At 36.5% G+C, this 22,666-nt stretch overlaps 1 protein-coding gene across 1 annotated transcript in view; it reads left to right on the forward strand.

Annotated features, from left to right (window-relative positions):
• The first annotated feature begins 17,964 nt into the window (after positions 1-17,964).
• Positions 17,965-22,666, forward strand: part of SNF4Agamma (SNF4/AMP-activated protein kinase gamma subunit) — a 924,355-nt gene continuing 919,653 nt past the window's right edge. Inside the window, exon 1 of the mRNA XM_081736798.1 lies at positions 17,965-18,346. The gene's annotated coding sequence lies outside the window, so the exon portion shown is untranslated. The remainder of the gene's footprint in view (positions 18,347-22,666) is intronic.

Here is a 22,666-nt window from a genome sequence, read left to right on the forward strand (position 1 = left end):
TGTATAAATCTTGATGGAGAATATTTTGAAAAACAATAAAACCATTTTCGTTGATAAATATTCGTATTTTCATTATTAGGCCAGAAATATATATAGCAGCCCTCGTATCGATGCTCTTGTTTGCCTATAACCACCATTCTTTCTCAACCTCTGGTGTCCTGACTGCTCCGTCTCCTCTCCATGTGATTTACTGGGAAGAGGAGAATTAAACTGTGACGTCACATCATTCAGTTGGAAATGGTTGTATTTGTGTATGGATATTGAAAGGCGGCGAAAGACATGCTGAACTGTCATGATAAAATCTTTATTTTTGACGAAAATGTCATAGCCAAAAACGTGGTGTTCTATCATCCTCGACTCTGGCTTAATCTGAAATGAAAAGAAAATTAAATAAAATTACATAAACTAAAATAAAATATCAGACAATAAAATACTAAGATTTCGTGAATCTAATGACAACTTCCACACATTTGTCACTCCACCTCGTGGAGAGTTTTAGCCATTAAAGAAAAAAAGAAAAAAAACTATCCACCCTATCCCATTCTGCATTTGAAACTAATTTTGCTTAAAATTCACTACATTATCTAACCTATCATACCCTGCTCTACTAGTTTAATTTTTCCCATCTGGCAAAGTTAGGGTAAGCAGACTAGACAGACCTGCCCTAGGGCAGAACACTCAGTATTTCTTAATATGCCAAAAGTAATTCTAATCTACCCCTATCATATTAAATAGTGTAAAAAGAGTTGTCGGAAGAAAAGAAAGAAAGAAAGAAATGTTCAAATGTGTTATTACAAACATAAAAGGGATATGTAATGCATTCATACAAGTAAATGAGTACAATTGTAAAGTTATAAGAAATTTCATATGGAGTCGTTTTACTGAAGCAACGAAAGTGAACGATTCTGATTAAATTGGTGGAATGAGAACATGGAAGAAAATGAAAGAACCAGGAGAAAAGCCAGGAATACGATCTTGTCCATTGTAAGGTAACATAGTCTGGGACCGAACCATGAAACCCTAACACTAGATGTGAGCGCTCTACCACTAAATGTGAGCCACCGGGGGCGTGTTCCACACATCCATCTTCCCAGGAAGTTCGTCTGAAAAGTGGATTTTATACAAGATGCAGGGTGAAACACATAGACCTAAAGATAATTAATCCAAAAGAAAAATCCAATCCAACTTTGTGCAAATAGTAGTACTGCAATCCTCGTGGTTTTCAAGTGTGTGCAGAGTATAGCGTTTTCTGCGAACTTTCATCGTTGGTTGAACTGAAATTTAGCGTCACTTTCAGTACCGAGGCTACATGAGACTTGAATCTACAGCTTAAAATGGGATCCAAACTACAAGTGCTCTCACCAAAAATAGAACCTGGGAGCTTCATTACATAATGGTTTGCGCCAACGCATTGAAAATTTGTGTTTTAGTTTGCGATAATTGACATAGCAGTTACAATTACTTTTCGCATGTTCTGCGTGATGTTTGTAAAACTAAATGCAAAACCAGTGGATATTCTGGTATTACAAGTATATGTGTCAACAAGCGACCATGATTACAATGAAGTAGAAGTACTGTTGATGAGATTAGCGACATATTGCACCAGGAGGGAAGAGGTAAGGTAAATGCCATAGTAATGGGAGAATTTTACAGCATAGTAGGAGAAGGAGTCGCAAATAAGGTGGAAGAACCATTTGGACTAGCTAGAAGAAACGAACGGGGCAAAATGCTTATCGACTTCTGTAGACAAAATGATATCGTAGTGACGAACACGTGGTTTAAGAAAATAAAAACCAAGCTGTACACATGGAAAAGTCCAGGAGATAAGAAACGCTACCAAATCGATTACATTCTTGTGAAGCAACGTTTCAGGAATAGTGTACAAGACGTGAAGACACTACCGGGAGCGGATATCGATTCGGATCACAACCTCCTAGTGGCGAAAGTGAAAACCAGGTTAAAGACAATCAAGAAAAGTGGGAGGAGAAATCGAAAATGGAACATAGAGCGACTAAAAAGTATGGACTATGATGTGAAAGAAGATATTGAAGAAAAATTCTGTGTGATTGGCGATATGGCAGACAATGTAGAAAATAGCTGGGAAAAAGTTAAACAGATTCTACTGGACACACTCCACAACAACATTGGCAAGATGGAAAGAGCACCGAAGAAACCATGGGTAACTGAAGCGATGCTTAAGAAGATGGAAGAAGCGGAAGGGCGAGAAGCACGGACATCAAGGAATACAGAAGGCTGAATAATGAATTGAGAAGAGAGACGGACAAAGCCAAAGAAACGTGAAGAAATAATGCAACTTCAAGGATGCGGAAGATATGATCTGATGTATCAGAAAGCACAAGAATTAGGAGGGAAAGCTAACAAATACGCCCATGTGGAATCGAAGATCAGCAAGGTAATGTAGCCACTGACCATCAAAGAATTCTTAGAGTTTGGGAGGAATACATAAAAGATCTATATGACCAGAAGAACCGCCCAAAGATATTGCGCTTGAAGCAAAGAAAGAGGTGGATGATGACGAAAAAGGGCCCAGTATATTGAAAGGTGAAGTGGTACAAGCCACCAAGGACATGCGAAGGAGAAAGCCACTGGAGATGACGACATACCAGCAGATTTGGTCAAAGTATTAGAAGACAATGCATTGAAAGTACTGACTTCCTTTATTAACAAGATCTACCTGAGTGGAGAACGGCCGAAGAATTTTCTTAATGTTACAATGATTGCATTACCCAAGAAAAAGGAAGCAAAGAAGTGCAGCGATCACAGAACCATTAGCCTGATTTCCCACACTGGAAAGATCATTGCACGCATACTAAATAGGCGGCTGGAAAGTAAGATAGATGAGAGGTTAGAAGAAGATCAATTTGGATTCCGGAAGGAAAGGGCACCAGAGATGCTATTTGATTGATGAGAATTATATCAGAAAGAATTCTTGATGTAAAGGAAGAATTGTGTTTGTGCGTCATCGACTGGCGAAAAGCTTTCGACCGAGTCAATTGGGCAAAACTTCTTAAAATACTTAAAGAAACAAGAGTCAACTGGAGAGACCGACTGCTCGTTCGCAACCTGTACATGGGACAACGAGTTAAGATGCGCTTGAATGAAGGAGAAACCAATAGTGTGGAGATTGGAAGAGGAGTTAGACAAGGATGTAGTATGTCGCCCCAATTATTCAACATTTACAGTGAATGGTTAATGAAAGAAACATTAACGGGAATTGGAAATTTCAAGATTGGAGGGCAGATCATTACCAAGATCAGGTATGCAGATGATATGGTTATTATAGCTAGAACCGAAGAAGGACTACAGGAGATGATTGACGTAGTAGTTGACACTGGGAAACTATATGGAATGGAAATCAACATTGAAAAATCGAAAGTCATGAGAATGACACGTGGAAATTCGCTCTTACGGGTCAGAGAGAACAAAGAATACATAAAGAGGTCGACCATTTCAAATATCTGGAAAGTATTTTGACGAAAGACGCGTACTACACCAAAGCGATCAGATCGAGAATTGCCATAGTCAAAGAAGCATTCAGCAAGAAAAGGTCACACTTAACTAGCAGCCTTAATATTGGACTAACGAACAAACTGGTCAATTGTTATATATGGAGCATTGGACTGTATGGTTCAGAGACTTGGACATTACGGAAGTTAGAGAAGAAATATTTACAGAGCTTCGAAATGTGGTGTTGGAGGAAGATGGAGAAGATAAAATGGAAAGAAAGAGTAACAAACGAAGACATGTTAAAACAAATAGGAGAGAAGAGGACGCTTCGAGCCACCATCCTTTTTGTAGAAAGGCCAATTGGATTGGACACATCTTGCGAAGAAATTGTCTTCTTCATACAGCCATAGAAGGAAAGATGGAAGGAAAGCGAGGAATAGGAAGAAGAACACAAGTGATCGATGACTTGAAAATTAGAAGAAAATATTGGGAGTTAAAAGAGGAAGCTGGAAATCGAGAAACTTGGAAGAAGCATTTCCAGGCCCAAATTGAAAATTAAGAAGAATAAAAGAAGAAGAAGAAGAAGAAGAAGTTAAAAAAGAAACCTGATTATTCCCACGACCTGCCAATAGGCAGAATACTTAATAATAATAATAATGTTTTGCGTAGCGATGTGCAAATTTTGTGGAAAACATAAAAAAATGAAGCTCCGAGTGCATACTTTCGTAGGCATCTTTAAACATGACCTCTTACGAAACATATTATGTGTAAACTACGAAAGTACTGAGTGAATATAGAAGCAACAAGAGGATAGTGAAAAGACGTTAAAAGGGGTTGAGTGTAGGTCAAAGTAAAGTATGTATACGGGAATCAGTTTTCTTGTAACCTACGATATTTTTCTTGTAACCTACGATATTTTTACCCTATTCTATTGTAACAGACTTCATTCCTTTTGCTGTGCCTCCGTCACACAAAATCGTGCTACTTACATCCAAACGCAGGTGTTCATCCCTTGTGCCCTAATCCTGTATGCTACTCACCTGCTGCATATTGCTGACAGTTATTCTCGGACTCCACCAAACTTTCGAGTGGATAACGATAATTATAACTCGTACAAACACATCTAGTGAAAATGAGCTTTTTAGTTAATGTAGTTCAGAGTTTAAAATTTTTTAGCATTATATTTATAGTTATTATTGCCTTGTCCAGAAATACTTCTGCCTGCACACTAACTGTAGTAGTTGTTATATTAATGTAAGATCGCAAACATAATATTATATGTTATGACAAGACTTTAGGAAATACACTCAATAAATCTGCTCCTAATGATCTTTTCCTTGGGAATAGTTTCCTGAAATGTTCCGAAACAGCAGTTCCTCAGAAACCAAATTGAATAGAAATTAGGAATGGGCAAAACCGGTTTTTATAAAAAAACCGGAAACCAGTGTTATAGAAAAACCGAAATCAGAAAACCGACATGTCGGTTTTCCACCGAAACCGGTTTCGGTTTCTCCAAAAACCGGTCCGTTTTTTCACCGAAACTGGTTTTGTTTTTCGCCCAAACCCGGTTTTCATCAAAAACCGTTTCGGTTTTCACCGAAACTGATTTCGGTTAAAACTGTTTTGAAAAGCACATAAAACTATTTCTATAGAAACGGAATCGGTTTCCGGAGAACAACGAAACACTATTCTGGTCAGAAATAGAATCAGTTTTGGAAAAATTGAAACCGGTTTTGATGAAAAACTGAACCAGTTTTGGAGAAAACCGAAACCGGTTTCGGTAAAAAACCAAACTGATTTTTTGGAGAAAACCCGAACCGGTTTTAAAGAAAACTGAAAGTGGATTCGGTGAAAAACCGAGCCAGTTTTGGAGGAAACCGATAACCGGTTTCATTGAAAACCAAGCCGGAGAAAATCGATAACCGATTTCGGAGAAAAACGAAACCGGTTTCGGTTTAAAAACCCGTTTTTTTAAAAAAAAATTCTCAAGACCCGGTTGCGGTTTCTTAAAAACCAGAAACCGAAAAACCCGTTTTTATGCCCATCGCTAATATAAATACAAGCTGAGGCAGTGCTCAAAATATAACAGAAAGAATTCCATTAAGGATCCCGAGGATAAAATCAAACTGTGAAGGGACTACACTAGGACACATTTTGCTTATCAATGAGTGACTGTACCAATGTGACATGTAATCGCGAAATCGCTATTTAATTTATCTTAGTTTCGGAGCTGTTTGAAGTATGCCAGGAAGAAACACTGCGAGGGACCACTATAGTTTTGACCAGGCCCGCAACTAGGGTTTCTGTCACCCGGGGCAAACACACAATTCGGCGCCCCCCCCCAGGTTTAGTCGAAAAGTATCACTTACTTATGGATTGCAACTGTAAATAACATTCTTAATGAAACCAGTTATATCGATTTTTAAGTACTTTAATCAAACTTACTTTAACCACAAAAATATATTACATTCGTTATGTGCTCACAAGTTTTAAGAATAATTTTGTACATACATTTTGTTTTAATGTTGTATGAAGAAATCAAAACAAAATGAACTGGAAAATATCTGCCACATTATACAGTTATTAATTGAAATAACACATTTAGTTTTAATAACCCGAAGAATAATTATGAACATACGCTTTCAAATTAAAATAAGAAACTAATACAAAATAAACTAGAACATATCTACTACATCATAAAGTTATAATTGAAATAACATTTAGTTCTAATAAACCCAAAAATAATTTTGTACATAAGCTTTCATTTAAAAATATAAAATCAATACAAAATAAACTTGAAAATATCTGGTATATTATAAATAGAGCAACCCAAAAGCATAAAAAGCATAATAGCAATTTAGACATATGGTTGGTACCTTGAACATGGGTGTGGTTGTCTAAGGGTCCAGAAGAAACTAATTTTAAAGAATAATAAAGCATAATTTTAGAAAATAAAGCATAATTTAAAATATATAGCATAATTCTTGGAAATTCTATTTAACTGCAAGTTTAACATATACTATATTAATATTTTTTAAAAAAATATTTACAATGCAAAATCATTGAGAACATAACAATGCAACAATGACAAGCTTATTTTTATTTCTGTAAATTTTTCGGTTTAATCCTTCGATGTGGAGAAAAGAAGAAAAGAAAAGAAGAAAACTTTCCATCAACAATGAAGCATACAAGAACTCCACACTATATTGTTATGTGTACCTCTCGAACTTGAGCACTTTCTGTACTTTTTGTGCACCTTTCCGTATACTTTCTGTATATATGCACCTCTAAGGTGCACACAAGTGATAGAAAAAACTGATTCGAGCAAAGCATATCTCTTTACAGTGCATAACTAGAAAGTTCATTAAATATGAAAGAAATTGCTTCATAAAATATTAATAAATAGGTCAAGATATTTAGATTATTTAATGTATAGTAAATATTATACATTATACACGATTAATGTAAAACAATGATTGAAATTAACAATAAAGCATAATAAAGCATAAGTTGGACTGATAGATAACAATTCAAAATGCCTCGAAAAGCTCTCAAGCAAAACTAATAGATAAAACTTCATACAGCCTTCACTCGCAAAATCCCTTGGTAGGCGTACAAGAAACAATTAAATACACCGAGGCGTGTAACTTATCTTTTCCGCCACAAAACTGCCCTCTAGTTTAAAAACATTACAGCAATTGCGTAACATTACAGGGGGCGCGTCTGAGCTAAACTCTTCAACCACCAGCAAGCAACAAAAATCGGTAACTTTTCGCCCCCGCCCCTATTGATAACAGCGTTTTAAACTTCAGAGCTGTTGTCAATGGAATTATAGAGCTTCTTCGTGGCTAAGCGGTTAGCGTATGCGCCTTTGGCGTGGGAGACCCGGGTTCGATTCCTGGCGGGAGCTCATGTGGTTCGGATTCCACGTTAATCAGTAGGTCCACGTCTCATATAGCCTTGCTGCTAAAAGGGACGTTAAACTCAAAATCAACTCAACTCAATGGAATTATACAGACAAACAGCTCCTTGTGGTAGGAAAAGGAAAGGGGGGCGGATTCTCTGTGGTCGCCCAAGGGAACAAATGCATGCAATATTAGGTTTTTAATGTATGACATTACACCTATTTAGATGAGACTCTCTCTCTCTCTCTAAAAGAGGTCCCATGGAAAAGGCCAAGTAAACTTTTGATTTCTTTTAACCTCTAAAATAAGTTCCTCAAGGGAAAGGGTGCGATTTTTGAAACAATTAATATACTATCTTCTTTCTGGCGCCCCCTCCAACCACGCGCCCGGGGCACGTGCCCCCTCTGCCCCCCTCTAGTTGCGGCCCTGGTTTTGACTCCGGAAACGCTTACGAGAGATTGAATGATTAAAATTAAAAACCACTAAAACCAATTATATTGAATTTCTTTTCAACTTAAGGAAGTGAAGCAGTACAGGAAAATCAGACTACAGTAACACTTTCCTTAGCAAATTTATTCAATGAATCGGCTTCTAAGGAACTGAATGAATTCTCTAATACAGTGCTGTTCAACTGGGGTACGCGATGCTTCAGGGGTTACGTAATGCTGCTGCTGAAAATGTTGACACTTCACTCTTAAATGAAGTTCGATAACTTGTCAATTTGTGACTTTTGTATTTATGCTTCAAAAGAGTGCAATGAAATGAGTGATAATGCTATTTCACAACTTCCATTTCCATCAACATATTTGTGTGAACAAGTTTTCTCTGCATTAACATCATTAAAAATGAAGCACAATAATAGCTCGAATCGAGAATCAGCTCTGATTTTCGCACCCTCAAAGATTCGACCAAGAATCGAGGAGTTGGCGTCCGGGAAACAAGCTCAATCATCACATTAACAAGTTAAAGTTACTTTTAGTTTTTGAATTTGTCCTCCGAGTACGAATTACCAGTGAGGATGCGGAGAAAATCCTCCTCAGTAGAACTGGATGTCTCCCATATGTTTTGAAATTCCCCCATGTTAATTTTTTCGGATGTGCACTTTATCTCCCTGTAAATGGTCTTTTGATTGGCACACTGATTGTCGTTTTGTTGGGTCTCTATTTGCCCCCTTTTTAATCAACAGAACATGTGTATCAAGTTTAATAAATTAATTTCAATTTCATTTCTTTTAAACAGCTTCTGGAGTACACAATAGGATGGCGAACTGTGTCTAGGGGTACGTGAGAAAAAAAAAAAAGTTGAATAGCACTGCTTTAATATATAGACATGTCTTACATATGGACATTTGATTACTTCAGAACATTTTAAAGGCAAACAGTACTTTATCAGGATACTACAGTAAACTCGTATTGTATGTTTGTGCATTACAGCGTAAGAAATATAAAAATATAAACAGAAGAAAGATTAATGGAAGATGATGTCACCCCACCAAGAAAAAATCATATGTTGGCATTATTGTCTTATTCCGTGCTCATTAATCTGTACTATATTAAATTTTATTTATCTCATCTATCTATTAAAATGCTAGGTTTATATGTTTGTCTCCAATCCTTTCGATAATAAGATCTCGAAAACGACAAGTGATAGAAACGTCCCGTTTTCACTGGTCGATTCCAAATTTTGTATACATTGCCCAGTTTTAATTGAATACTTAAAAGAAAAACGTGGCCATTATTTCTTTATTACATTTTTTAGGGGTACACTTGAAGTGTTCAAATTTTAAAAATGTAAGATCATATCCTACGAGTTATACATTCCAACACTACATATTCATATACAGGTGTTGTATATCTCCCAAGCGTTTGTTTCATGGCGAAATGATAATGAAAAACGAAGGATAACTATTGCTCCAGTCTAAAATGAATCTTTATTGTTTGGAGTGTTTTGCTCAATGAACACCCATATATCACTGACATTATAATTAATTGTGTGTGTAATGTATTTTCTTATTACATACTGCATGCAAGAAGAAAGAAAACACTGATCATACATGAATTAGAAACTCGAATAGGAAGTAGGCTCAAATCTTGCAAATGGTGCAAGATATTGAAAAAAATAATCGAAAAAAATCTTCCCTTTGTGATACCCCTTCCCGATTTTTATCAAGACGTCTTTCACTTGTGTCTGTAAAGGTACATGTAGGCCTACAGATGTTCTGAGGAGTGACAAGGAGATTCATCCTCATATGTGAATGATGCGTAGGTTCAGCTAGTCTATATATTAAAATGCTACGTTTATATGTTTGTGGTCAAGGAAAGTTTATATGTTTGTAGCCAATCCTTTCGACAATGACATCTCGTAAACCACAAGTGCTAGAAACGTACAGTTTTCGCTGGTCGATTCCAAATTTTGTGTATATTTTTCAGTTCTTATTCAAATTTTCCAGAAACTTGTCATTATTTTTCTATTCCATATTTTAGGCGTCGTTTTGGCTCTATTGTTTTAATATTGCCACTAGGACGTTAAGTTGATACCCTTGTGAAAGGCAACCAGTAGAGGAGCTACGTATAGCGGGTTGATGGACATTTCAGGCGCTTTGCTTTAATCTGAATGACAAAACCTATTGCAATCTGGCAACTTGCAAAGGCTTGTGGATCCACAATGAGGCGTACTCGGATATGGAATTATAGGAAAAAAATTACATTTGGCATGATCTATCACTTAGTTAAGAAATGTCTATATAACTTATTTCTCCCAAGCGTAAGGTTTCGTACCCCCTGATATCTAATTCCTTTCTTCACCATTCCCACCACTAAGTACACCCAGGATAGAGAGGGGTATCTTCGCATTATATGATGATAGTTATACAGTTATCTGTGGTGACGTTTGGCAACACAGCGTATAATTACGTTTCATGATAGATCTTTATTTATATATTAAAAAAATAAACAAACAATTTTACCTATGGGTAAAAGGGATCTGAAAAGGTAGGAGGACGGTAGGTAGCGGTATGACGCCACACCGTCCCCCTGTCTATATATGCCCATTGAATTTCTTTAGGAACTGAGAGGGACGCCGTACATATTTTTGAAGGTGAGGGTACTGCGTCCCCCCTCACTTTTACCCCTGCTTTTACCAAATAAATAGGAAAATTTGTCATCAGCATTGGCATAACCTATATTACAGTCAATGCTTGTTACTCCAATGTTTAAATAAAAATGTAACCAAATTTTCCATTTTTCAACGAAACTACGAACAATTCAGTACATTTTTTGCCACCTAGGGACAGGGTTGGCAACTTTACTAAGTTATTTTTTTTTCTTTTGTATGGGTCAGAAATATGGACATTACGCAAAAATGATGAAAAACAACTGAAAGTTTCGAAATGTGGGTGTGGAGAATGGAAAGAATTAGCTGGGTCAAGCGGAAAACGAATGAGAGGGTGTTACAAATGGTGGGAGAGAAAATAACAATTTTAGATATTATTAAGAACAAGAACAGAAACTGGTAGGGTCATTGGGTAAGAAGGAACAGTATCATGAGGGACGTGCTAGAGCAGTGTTATTCAACCGGGGGTACGCGTATCCCTGAGGAGACGCGAAGATGTTTCTGGAGGTACATAATGCTGCTTCTGGGGTTCTACTGGAAATTTCTGTTGACAGTTCACTGCAAATGAAATTCGATAACTTGTCAATTTGTGACTTTTGTATTTATGCTCGAAAACAGTACAATGAAATTAGTGACAGTGCTATTTCACAACTTCTTCCATTTTCATCAACATATTTGTGTGAATAGGGTTTCTCTGCGTTAATATCAATAAAAACGAAGCACAGAAATTCCTTGAATCCAGAATCAGCTCTGATTCTCGCACTCTCGAAGATTCAACCAAGAATCGAGGTAGGGATGAGCAAGAGCGAGTTCGAGCGAGTTTTCATTGAAACTCGACTTGACTCGAAACAGGCATCTTTGAGCTCGACTCGAGAACTCGGCTCGAAAATTTTTATCCAACTCGACTTGAATTTGACTCGAGTTTCGAGTCGAGTCTAGCTAAAACGAGATAAATCGAATGCCAAATGCTGTGTGTAGTTTCAAGTACTTTCTTCAAGTATCCTACATAGAGAAGGTAATTATTGTCAATGATACTTACTATCACTACAACTTTATTATTATTATTATTATTATTATTATTATTATTATTATTATTATTATTATTATTATTATTATTATTATTATTATTATTATTATTATTATTTATTATTATTATTATAACAACAACAACACCATGTATAAACATGAAAGATAGGCGGTTTGTATCTGAATACTAAAAAATTGTTGACTGATTATCTCGGTAGTAGTGAAGTCTAGGAGGCAAGAACATCGTTCACGAGGTTCTGGGTTTGTGTTCCGGAGGAGCAAGTATCCGGGCTCGAACCCAAAATTGTTAAAAGTTAGAAGGCGCCGGCGAAACATGTTCAAAATTGTTCGGCCCGGGTTTAGGGTTCTCGAGCGGCTCGGCTCACAGTATATTCACTATCAAGTCGAGCCAACAGCTCACCCAACCGAGCCGGCTCGAGCAGATGGCTCACCTGAGCTGAGTCGGTGCCTCATCTCAACCGAGCCAGCTGGAGCTGTTCGCTCAATTGAACCGAGCTGAGCCGGTTAACATCACTACCCGGGCTAGGCTTCTGCTTCGGTTCAAAACTTCGACCGTGCAGGTCTGAGCCTTGGTGGTAGGAATTACAGTATATACTTATATTTGTGCTGTTTCGTTATATATATATATATATATATATATATATATATATATATATATATATATATATATATATATATATAACATTGTAATCTTTTGAGACGAGTCAAGATGCGAGCAATGTCCCATCTCGTGAGCAACACTAAAAAATATTCCGCATTACTACTTACATTTCTTATAGCTTTCGCTTTCCAGTCTAATCAGGCACTGATTTCAAAACGAGTTAAAACGAGATAAACGAGCGAGCCATTTATCAAACTCGACTCGACTCGAAACTCGATCTCAAAACAGTGGCTCGGCTCGGAACTCGACTCGAGAAAATTACCTTTGACTCGACTCGAAACCGACTCGAATTCGCTTCGAGTTTCGAGTCGAGTCCTGTTTTAGCTCGATTCGTGCCCATCCCTAAATCGAGGACTTGGCGTCCCGGAAACAAGTTCAGTCATCTCATTAACACATTAGTTCTAAAGTTACTTTTAGTTTTTGAATTTTTAAGATTGTCCTCAGTATACGAATTATCAGGGAGGATGAGGATAAAATCCTCCTCAGTAGAACTGGATGTCTCCCATATCTTTTGAAATTTCCCATGTTAATTTTTTCGGATGTGCATTTTATCCCCCTGTGTAAATAGTCTTATGATTGGCACACTGATTGTCCTTTTATTGGGTCTCTATTTGACCCCCTTTTTAATCAACAGAACATGTGTATTAAGTTTAATAAGTTAATTTCGATTTAATTTCTTTTAAACAGCTTCAGGGGTACACAATTGGATGGCGAACTATGTCTAGGGGTACGCGAGGAAAAAAGGTTAAATAGCACTGCGCTAGAGGGTATAATGGCAGGAAACAGTGGGAGAGCGCGAAGGAGACTATAATTAATGGGCGATATCATAACAGAGAAATCGTACATGAAGACGAAGAGGTTAGCGGAAGACCATGGAGCATGGAAGCTTTTCGGTTGCAGCAAGTGACCTGCCATGATTATGATTTTTCTAAAAGGAATAATCTACTTATTACCAAATGCAGTTAAGATATTAACCCACCCAAACTCAAAATTACTTAAAAACTATCTTTTACATACAACACAATCTTCATGTACAAAAATTGTATTATCCCCTATACTATTGCATTGCTTTAACTTCCCCTTAAGGAACTCTGGTAGACAGTGAAAAGGATCACACACACTAGACGTTTCAATTTTCGCCCAGTAGATGTCATCCGGGGATGGAGAATGTTTGCTACCATCTAACGGCGACTACCTTTGTTTCTATGTCAGAAAATGAAATATGGTTAGCTGCAGTTAAATTCTCTGTAATTCGTGAAGGCGTTAGCGGACTGCCGAACTCCATTCGCTTTCGTCCCACAGTTATATAATGGAGTAACGAACGAACGGACTGACGGACGTACAATAACATTACAATGTTATAAGGACCACTTTGTGTCATCTTAATAATAATAACAATAAGACGTACTAAGATAATTTTCTTACCCTTACAAACATTACCAATCAAAAATCAGACTGGTTCACCTCAGCAGAATTAAAATCTAAATTGACAGCCACTTTTTTCTTTCTTTCTTTCTTTCTTTCTTTCTTTTTTCTTTCTTTTTTTTTTTTTTGCCATGTTAATGGTGATCTTCACTTTGGGAACACTTTTCTGTTGCTTTTTTTCATCATAGAGTGTTAGGGACTTGTGTATCTACGTTTTTTTTTTTTTTTGTTTCTCAATTTATTTTATGTTAAATAAATAAAATCACTAAAATATTTATAATTTATTTTTTAAATCACAAAACATGTTTTATTCAATGGACTAGCTGAAATGTCCGTCCTTCGCACGGGGAGAGTAGGTTTGAACCCCTTCCACCCTTAAGATATGCATGAACATGAATTTGGACTTATACTTCATCGAGGGTGTCACTATCCATCTCAGCGACAGTCGAAAACTATGAATTGGAAACTAATATCGATTGTTTTCGATAAGTTTTACGTGTCTGTAGTTCCTGGAGTTAACAATCAAAATCGCTGAAAACATATGTTATGTAGTATTTTCCGTATAAACATAATGACGTCGTTCATGTGATGTCATCTACAGAAAGCGTAAGTATGTATTCACTATCTAGTTGTGATTGTATGTACGGATTAATAATGAAGACAAAAATTCTCAGTACGCACCATAATTACAAGAAATATGTAATTTACGTCCTGTACATATGTTTGTAACTTTTATCCATCAGATACCATCACTACTATATGTATGACCCTTACGTACGATTAGAAACATCATGTATACTGTACGTATGCATTATACATTTTTAATATGTCGTATACAACTTGTCTAGCAGCATACAGACTGTTCGTATACATACAGCAATAAATGCGATGTTAAAGAATTGTTACTACTTTGACTATCATGCCAGTATTTTATTTCCTCACCATGCCATTTTCTCAACTTATAGGATAAATATCTGGTAACTTACAATAAGACTTTGTATTATTCTTTGCAATGAGCAAAGCTTTACGCGGTATATTGTACAAATTGTATATCAAGTAACGAATAACGTTTTATGTTTCCCAGAATCCTTTACAAACCTTGTATGGATTTTCTGACAACATTTACACGAGTAGAAGTTCTGTCATCTGTTTTTGTTGAACAAAATAATGTGAATTGTATCACAACAACAGATGAAACGATATATAAAAATTAACTATTGCATTCTAACAATATGGAATGTAATAACTGCGATAGGCAGCGGGAGAAAGCACATACAATAGGAAGTCGAAAATCCGAACTAATTGGGACCGCAGATAGTTCGAATTTTCAAATTTGTTCGGATTTTCGAAACTGACGAAGAAAATGCAATTTAGGCTTAAATATACCGTGCGGTATTTTTTTTTTTTATCGATACTGTGGTTATACAGTACATTCAGTAATTACAATACCGTACGTAAGGCTACTTACATTTAATGTTTCTGAAGTACACTAAATTAACTCACACTTAAAACTTAACTTGTATAGGCCTAAGGGAAAATAAAAATAAAAATATGTATGACAAACAATTACATATGAATGAGTTTTCATAAAGACATTGACTTCACACAACGCCGACGGACAACCCTATTCTTTGTTTAAACAAAATGTAGAAAACTTCTACGAACCGTGTTCGGATTTTTGAAGTTTCGAATTTTTAACGTTCGGATTATCGACGTCCTACTGTATATGATTCAATAAGATAAACTCAAGATGATTCTCACGTATTTAGATGTCACACACGACGAAAGAAACTAGATACTCTTATAGGAGGTAAGGATGCCAGATGCAGATGGACACATGTAAAATACAGTTTACGAAAGACTGTTAGGTGTCAAATACACTACAACAGTATGATATAACACATAAGCAAGAAAATGTTGGTAGATATGTAGCATATGGATAATGTATGCTTCATGCAGATTTACATAGTAAACATACATATTCTGTATGTTTCTTAAGTGTCCGAAAACTGATTTTTCTCAGTGCATCGGATGAGTCGAAATTTACAAATGTCACTAAGAATTTCTGTCGCATGTTTTGTGTTTTGGATAATTTGGGTTCTGGTATATAATGATATAATGCTTCCCTCTTAGGGGTAATTCGGAATTCTGAAAACTTTCTTAGAATTCGGAGCATCCCTTCTAATTCGAGACATTTGACAACCCTAGTTCTTGAGTGCAGAATTTTAAAGGTGATCGTTCGTCGTATGATAACGTACCCATGCAGCATGATCACAGACGAGCCGGGTTTCCCACTCACTCTATAGCATCTACTTGGTGGGCTATGTATTTCAAACGCCTTCTTCTTACATGCCCAAACCATCTGAGTCTACTTTCTTGCAGATAAACACAATAAAAAAAAGGTTGATTTATTATCGGCAAAAATTAATTAACATGAAAACTTTGGTGGAATTTTCACGGCCATCTCAAATATGCTAATAATGAGACGACCGATAAAATACAAATGAATGATAATGTTAAGAATTGGGACAAAGTAAAGATGGTGGTGTGAAACGGAAGAATCTCGAGAAAAGTACAAACACGAAGTTGTCAACTTTATAAAAGGTCTTAGATCGAACTAGAATCCTGAACACAAGTGATTAGGGCTGCGCGACATATCGATCGATCGATCGATATTTTCAAATATCGAAATATTGATATCGAAATTTTTTCTGAACGAGTTTTCGATGTATTCATCGATCGATCGATATTTTCAAATATCGATATCGAAATTTTTTCTGACCTACTTTTTGGTACATCAATCGTTTCGATATTTTGTCGATATAGAGCAGGGCTGTCCAAATGGCGGCCCGCGGGCCGCATGCGGCCCGCCAAACCATTTTCTGCGGCCCACAAAGCTTTCATGACTTACGATTGTTATAACTGATAATATTTTAATTTATATTCATTCATTCGTTTAATGTTTCCACTCCTCTTTCGGAATAAGGCATCCATTTAGCGCTTCTATACAACAAAAAGGCGCGGGCCTCCACGGCAACACTGGAGTCGGTATTGTAATCGTTGCTGAAAGCTACTACGATTACTTCAATGAACGAATATATATTTGATCTAGCTTTTAAAGTTAGACCCTTTCTTCCTCGAACTTTGCCTAGAAGCCATAGCGTGCTATAAATACACCACTTCTTGTGATAAACACAATTTAGCATACTTTCCAAGTTGCAATCGTCTGACATTAGATTTTGAAAAGGAAGCATTTAATTTTTCTGAGTTCTGTAGAGACATCGAGAGTATAACGAATGGATTTAATGCGAGATTCTGATTTTGACAAACTAAAAATAAAAAATAAAAAAACGACATTGCATTATTTATTAATCCAGTGACAATAGACATCGAAGAACATCCTCCAAACTTACAACTCGAACTTCGTGACCTTCAGGCTGAACCATTCTTTCAGACAATAACAAAGAAAGGAGTAGATTTTTCAGGTACTTTCTAACAAACGTTTTCCTAACTTTTGTGAGTTGTGCCGGAAAATAGTGTCAATGTTTGGTAGTACTTATCTGTGTGAAAGTGCATTTTCCACCGTGAAAATTGTAAAGAATCTGCCTTGGAGATTCTTATCTTTTTACATCTTCCGCGGGTAACATCTTTTACAACAAGAGCCCTTGTAAACGCTGCTAGTTACCCTTTACATTAGTCACATTGAACAGGTATGTAATATTTCAAATATATTTTTTTATATATTTTCTTCTGTAGTGTAATAATAATAATAATAATAATAATAATAATAATAATAATAATAATAATAATAATAATAATAATAATAATAATAATAATAATAATAATAATAATAGCTGCGGCCCTCCACCTTATCAGTAAACACGGTTATGGCCCTCAGGCTCATTATAATTGGACAGCACTGATATAGAGCTTCCGCAGCCCTACTAGTATTGAGCGCTCAAACCACTGAGCCACCGTGTCTTGGTGATTAGCTGGAGTCGAAACAATAAAGTTTGCAGATCGGTTATGTTGAAAACTTTTTCCCTCTTTTTTCTCATAATAATTTGTATCTGGAATTCCATTTTTTTTTTCGTTGGATCGAAGTTGCGACTATTTACCTGTTGTAAATTCACTGTTTTATTAATAATCAAAATTAAATAGCGACACGTATTTAGTAATTCTCACATGAATTTTCTTTCTTAAAAAGGAAAATTTGATTTATTATGTTATGTGGATATCTTTGCGTTATGTTTCTTGGTGCTTGCATTTCCACTGACGCTGCCGTCCCCGATTGATAAAAAGCAAACTTCCCCACCGGAAGCTCAGTCAGTTGTCGTCTGAGGCGGGAAGTGTGCAGGTTGGGAGCGGGTGTTCGGTCCGTGGTGTTGTGAGGGCCGAGTTCGCCTCGCGCTGGCGAGGGGCAGGCCGGGGTTTTGCAGAATTAACATTTAAAAAAGGAAAGAAAGAAAAAAAACTGTTTTTAATAGGAAGATCTCGGTTTATTATGACCTCCGTACAGGTTTGAGTTAGCAGTGATAAAAGTGTCCTAGTAAGCCCTTTTAAGTATTTTTTTTCTCTCTCTCAAGAACACGGCTTTTTTTGTTTTGTGTGAGTGATAAGTGATAAGTGATAAGTATTTATCCCTTCAATTTCTTTAGTTTTACGTGATTAGTGGGATAAACTAAGAACCACTGACTGTAAACCCAATTATTCCAACGAAAGTTTTTAGGTAAGCAGTTTAAATTGTTTGTAAGCTGATTGCTAATAATATTGTATTTGCTATGCTGTAAATGTTGTGCTTTCTAGTTTCTGCTTTTCGTGAATTGTGTGGGATAAGGAATGGGAAAGAAGCCGATCAAAGCTTTAATTCAAGGTACCGGTATTTCTTCAGGTGCCTGGATTCATTATCGCATTTTATTTTTTTTTATGAAATAAAATGATTTTTTTTTTAAAAAAAGTTTGTCAATCGTTATGTCTTTTATGCTAAAAGAGACGGGTAATAAATAAAAATGAATGACAGTGAAATTAAATTTTTTGTGCTTTCCCGCCGAGAATCGAACTCGGGACCACTTACAGAAAAGCCACATGTGTTAGCCACTAGAAAGGGCCATCATATTCCTATGCCTTCTGATGTCATGACACGAGTGTCAGTCAATTCGTGCGATAAGTTTTTGTGCACTGCGTTCCTTCAATTGAAATGAGAATTGTACTTTTGAATTTTACTATAATCATCCTCTTTTCTTTCCATTATATTTATCAGAATTTTAAAAATAATCTTTACTTTTCAACATTTATACCCAGAAGCTAACCGTCTAGAAACTGGATATGATAATAAAAGATTTTGTGGAATGAAGACCATAGTAGAAAACAGAGGAAACCCGAGAAAGCCTACAGGCACCATGTTTTCCATCCTAAATTCATGTCTTGGCCTCGAACCAAGGATCCTTCGTATGGAGGTACCAATAATGTCATTTCAGGTTTTACTTAAGGGGAGGGGGAAAAGACTCCACCAACATAAATAATTTCATGTTATGTATATAATTATATGTCAAACTCAAGAGAAGTAATTTCCCCCTGACCACCCTAAATGACGCGCCTGTGTAGATTAAGTTATTACTTTCTCCACCTATATCGAGTCTCACGTATTTTCATTAGTATGTTATTGTAATACTGATTAAATGCATTATATATGTCTCAAACTCAGAAAGGGGGCAAATATCCGCCTCCTTGCAGCACCAAATGGCGTCCCTTGGTTATATGAGAACATGGTGAAATGTACAATATATTGTCTCCAGGACAGGAGGAAACACTTCCAGCTCATCTTCTAAGGTATTTCACCAGGGACACATTCTCATATACACTTGGTTCTGTTCAGGGGTAAAAGTTAGGGGGAACGCTGGTGAACGTCGATCCCCCACTTCCAGAAAATATATATAGCGTCCCTCCACTTCCTAAAAATTACAATGGACAAGGATAAGCATAGGGGACATCGTGACACCATGCGCCCCCCTATCTTTTCAGATCCACTTTTACCCCTGGGTATGTTAATGCATTGTTATTCACCCTACTATATACCTATTTTTAGAAAAGGGACATGCCGCTGAAACATCCTGTACATATCACTCGGATGTTTATTAACGCTCTACCTATACCTATATGAAACAAAGTTTTACAATATCCATGTTTCTGTTTTCTATGGCTATGCTATAGTGTACAATATACTACGTACATTCCGTACGAAGCATTCAGTTAGTCTACGGCTATTCAATGCGCGTTTTTATGGCTCATGTGTACCCTTGGAATACGCTGACCATGTATTTAGATGTGGATGGTTAATCACAATGCGCTGCAAAAGCGAAAGCAATAAAAAAACGCTCAGAATACGTCGGCTCGAGTGTATTTGGTGCGTTTCGGAACAATAGATAGCCTGCTGTTTCGGAATCAGAAAAATATGTCTAAGTAGGCGGCTATTTGAAGCGTTCGCAAAGCGGTTTTATTGCTAATGCGTACGCTTGGAATACGTTGACCATGTATTTAGATGTGGATGGTTAATCACAATGCGCTGCAAAAGCGAAAGCAATAAAAAAACGCGCAGAATACGTCGGCTCGAGTGTATTTGGTGCGTTTCGGAACAATAGATAGCCTGCTGTTTCGGAATCAGAAAAATATATCTAAGTAGGCGGCTATTTGAAGCGTTCGCAAAGCGGTTTTATTGCTCATGCGTACGCTTGGAATACGTTGACCATGTAGTTAAATGTGGATGGCTAATCACAATGCGCTGCAAACGCGAAAGCAATAAAAACGCGGAGAAAACGTCATCTCGAGCGTATTTGGTGCGTTCATATAAAGGAAGGAAAAAAAGGAAAGACATGTTGCCAGGTAAAAGGATTTTAGCAGGAAACAGCTGCTTGGAAGACGCTTTGTGCAGAGTATTGAACTCTGCTATTATAAAGTATGTGCGTATATTACAAAAGAAAATTCACAAAAATACAAGGAAATTCCGAAAAATTAGATAATCACAGAAAAATCTATGTAACACAGTAGGGTTACATAGAAAAAAGACCTGGACATCCTGACTGACTCAGAGTATGATTTATAACTCTGGCGAAAGTAAAATTACTGAGTAGTCACCTAGGTCGCTTTCACTGCGGAAGGTAATGCATCGGAAATCGCATCCTCGTATAGCCATAGCCTTAGTTTTCTCTTAAGACTCTTAACAATAAAGCATACCTATGCCATCTTTGTACTTTACTCTATTGATTTGTATGGGAGATTGTTGCTCTGTTTTCTTTTAAAATTAACTGGCATTTTAATAGGTTTGAGTTTTCTGATTTCTTCTTCAGGAAATAATGAGGAAATATTAAGCAAAACAGAGGATAAAATAATGTTAAAGATTATTAAGAAAAGTCAAACAGAAACAATTAGAACACCATTTCTGAAGAAATTATATTTTGATAGATTGTGCGATTAAAGTGGATCATTGGGTGTTCCCAGTGCTATGCTAAACGCTGCTTAAATAGTGTGGCGTTGCCAGATAGTGTCGAGTGTTTACTGATGCCAGATAATAAAGGAAGTAATCATGGAATTCTGCTAGGATACTTACTAGAGAAATTAGTTTTCGACCCGTACCGCAATTCCGCTTCTCGAACTGCAACGCTAGAATCCAGGAATTTTCTTATTGTGACTATTACAGTAAAGGTACAAATTTGGCAAAAACGCATTATGGCGTTCTGCGCAAGTTTCGTCTCAAAATCTATTTCCTTAGATGTAAATTAATATTTAAATAAAATATGAAATATAACACGAAAAACGGTCAAACAATATATCTATTTCGTAATAAGATCGTTACTTTGAAGTACTCTACACATTCAAATAAACATTTTGTAAAACTGAGCACTTCGTGTAAGATCTTACAGCAAGTGCCATCTTGTGTGCTTATTGTAAAACGAATCAAATATTTTCTTTTATTTGTTACATTTTTTGATATCAGGAGACACAATCAAATGAGTCAGTATCTTGTGCTGTAGCTGAAACATTACTCTATCTCATGGTACAATATTTACAATATGTAACGTTTCATTGCGCAGTAGTTAAGGCAATGAACTAAAATATGTACTGACTTCCGGGTGGTGATCCACCTTAAAGTTACTAATTCTTCTAGTAAGTGACAAGGTCAGTTATAGGCCTAATACATGAGAAGTGGAAAATTTTCAGTAGGCGGCAAGTAACGTATCTTATGTTAAAAATTCATAATAAATCGAAACTCTACTGTGCATAGTATCCGAAGTCTTATAGTCGATGTCTGTCCATCCGTCCGTCTGTCAACAGCTTTCAGAACAAAAACGTTAAGAGCTGAGAAGTTTTTTTTTTTTTTTTTTTAAATAGATTCAGTCTCGAGAATAGATGATTCCATTTCATCCGTTCCCCCTATTCAAACTAGAAGTCGGGGACCGCGGTGGCTCAGTGGTAGAGCGTTCGTCTCTGGTGTGTGGGGTTTCTGGTAAGATCACAGTGGACTTTGTGGTGAACAAACACCGAGTCTGTGGGTTTTCTCGGGGTTCTTCCGTGTCCTCCCACTTTCTTGATTCCACCCATTCATTCATTTCTCATCATTACCGTCTCCTGTAGCCTAGCCACCATAATTGAGGGACGTAAAACTGAAAAGAGTTCATTTCATTTCAAACGAGAAGTGATAGAAATTAACCGTTTCCAGGTTCAGCATTGATCGCCATGAAGCAAAAAATGGTAGGGTTAGTAGATAGCGACAAACGGTCTTTTGGATTCGATTCTAATTTTTTAAGAAATAAATATATCTTCTCTTGTATCTCGATACTAAGACAGGAAATGGTAGAAATTTATTACTACTTTCGGTTACAATTTTTGATCTCATAGAGCAATAATAACAGGAGATAGCAAGAAATCGCTTTTTAATGTGGATTGAGCGTCCTAAAAATAACTTTAATCTCGACTTTTCTTCCACTATTCAATCTCGAAATTATGAAAATATACACGGTTTCTGGTTTCAATACTGATTGCGACAGTGAAAAAC

The sequence above is a fragment of the Thermobia domestica genome, chromosome 13 (assembly GCF_964235325.1).
Source record: "Thermobia domestica chromosome 13, izTheDome1.hap1.1, whole genome shotgun sequence".
NCBI lineage: Eukaryota > Metazoa > Arthropoda > Insecta > Zygentoma > Lepismatidae > Thermobia > Thermobia domestica.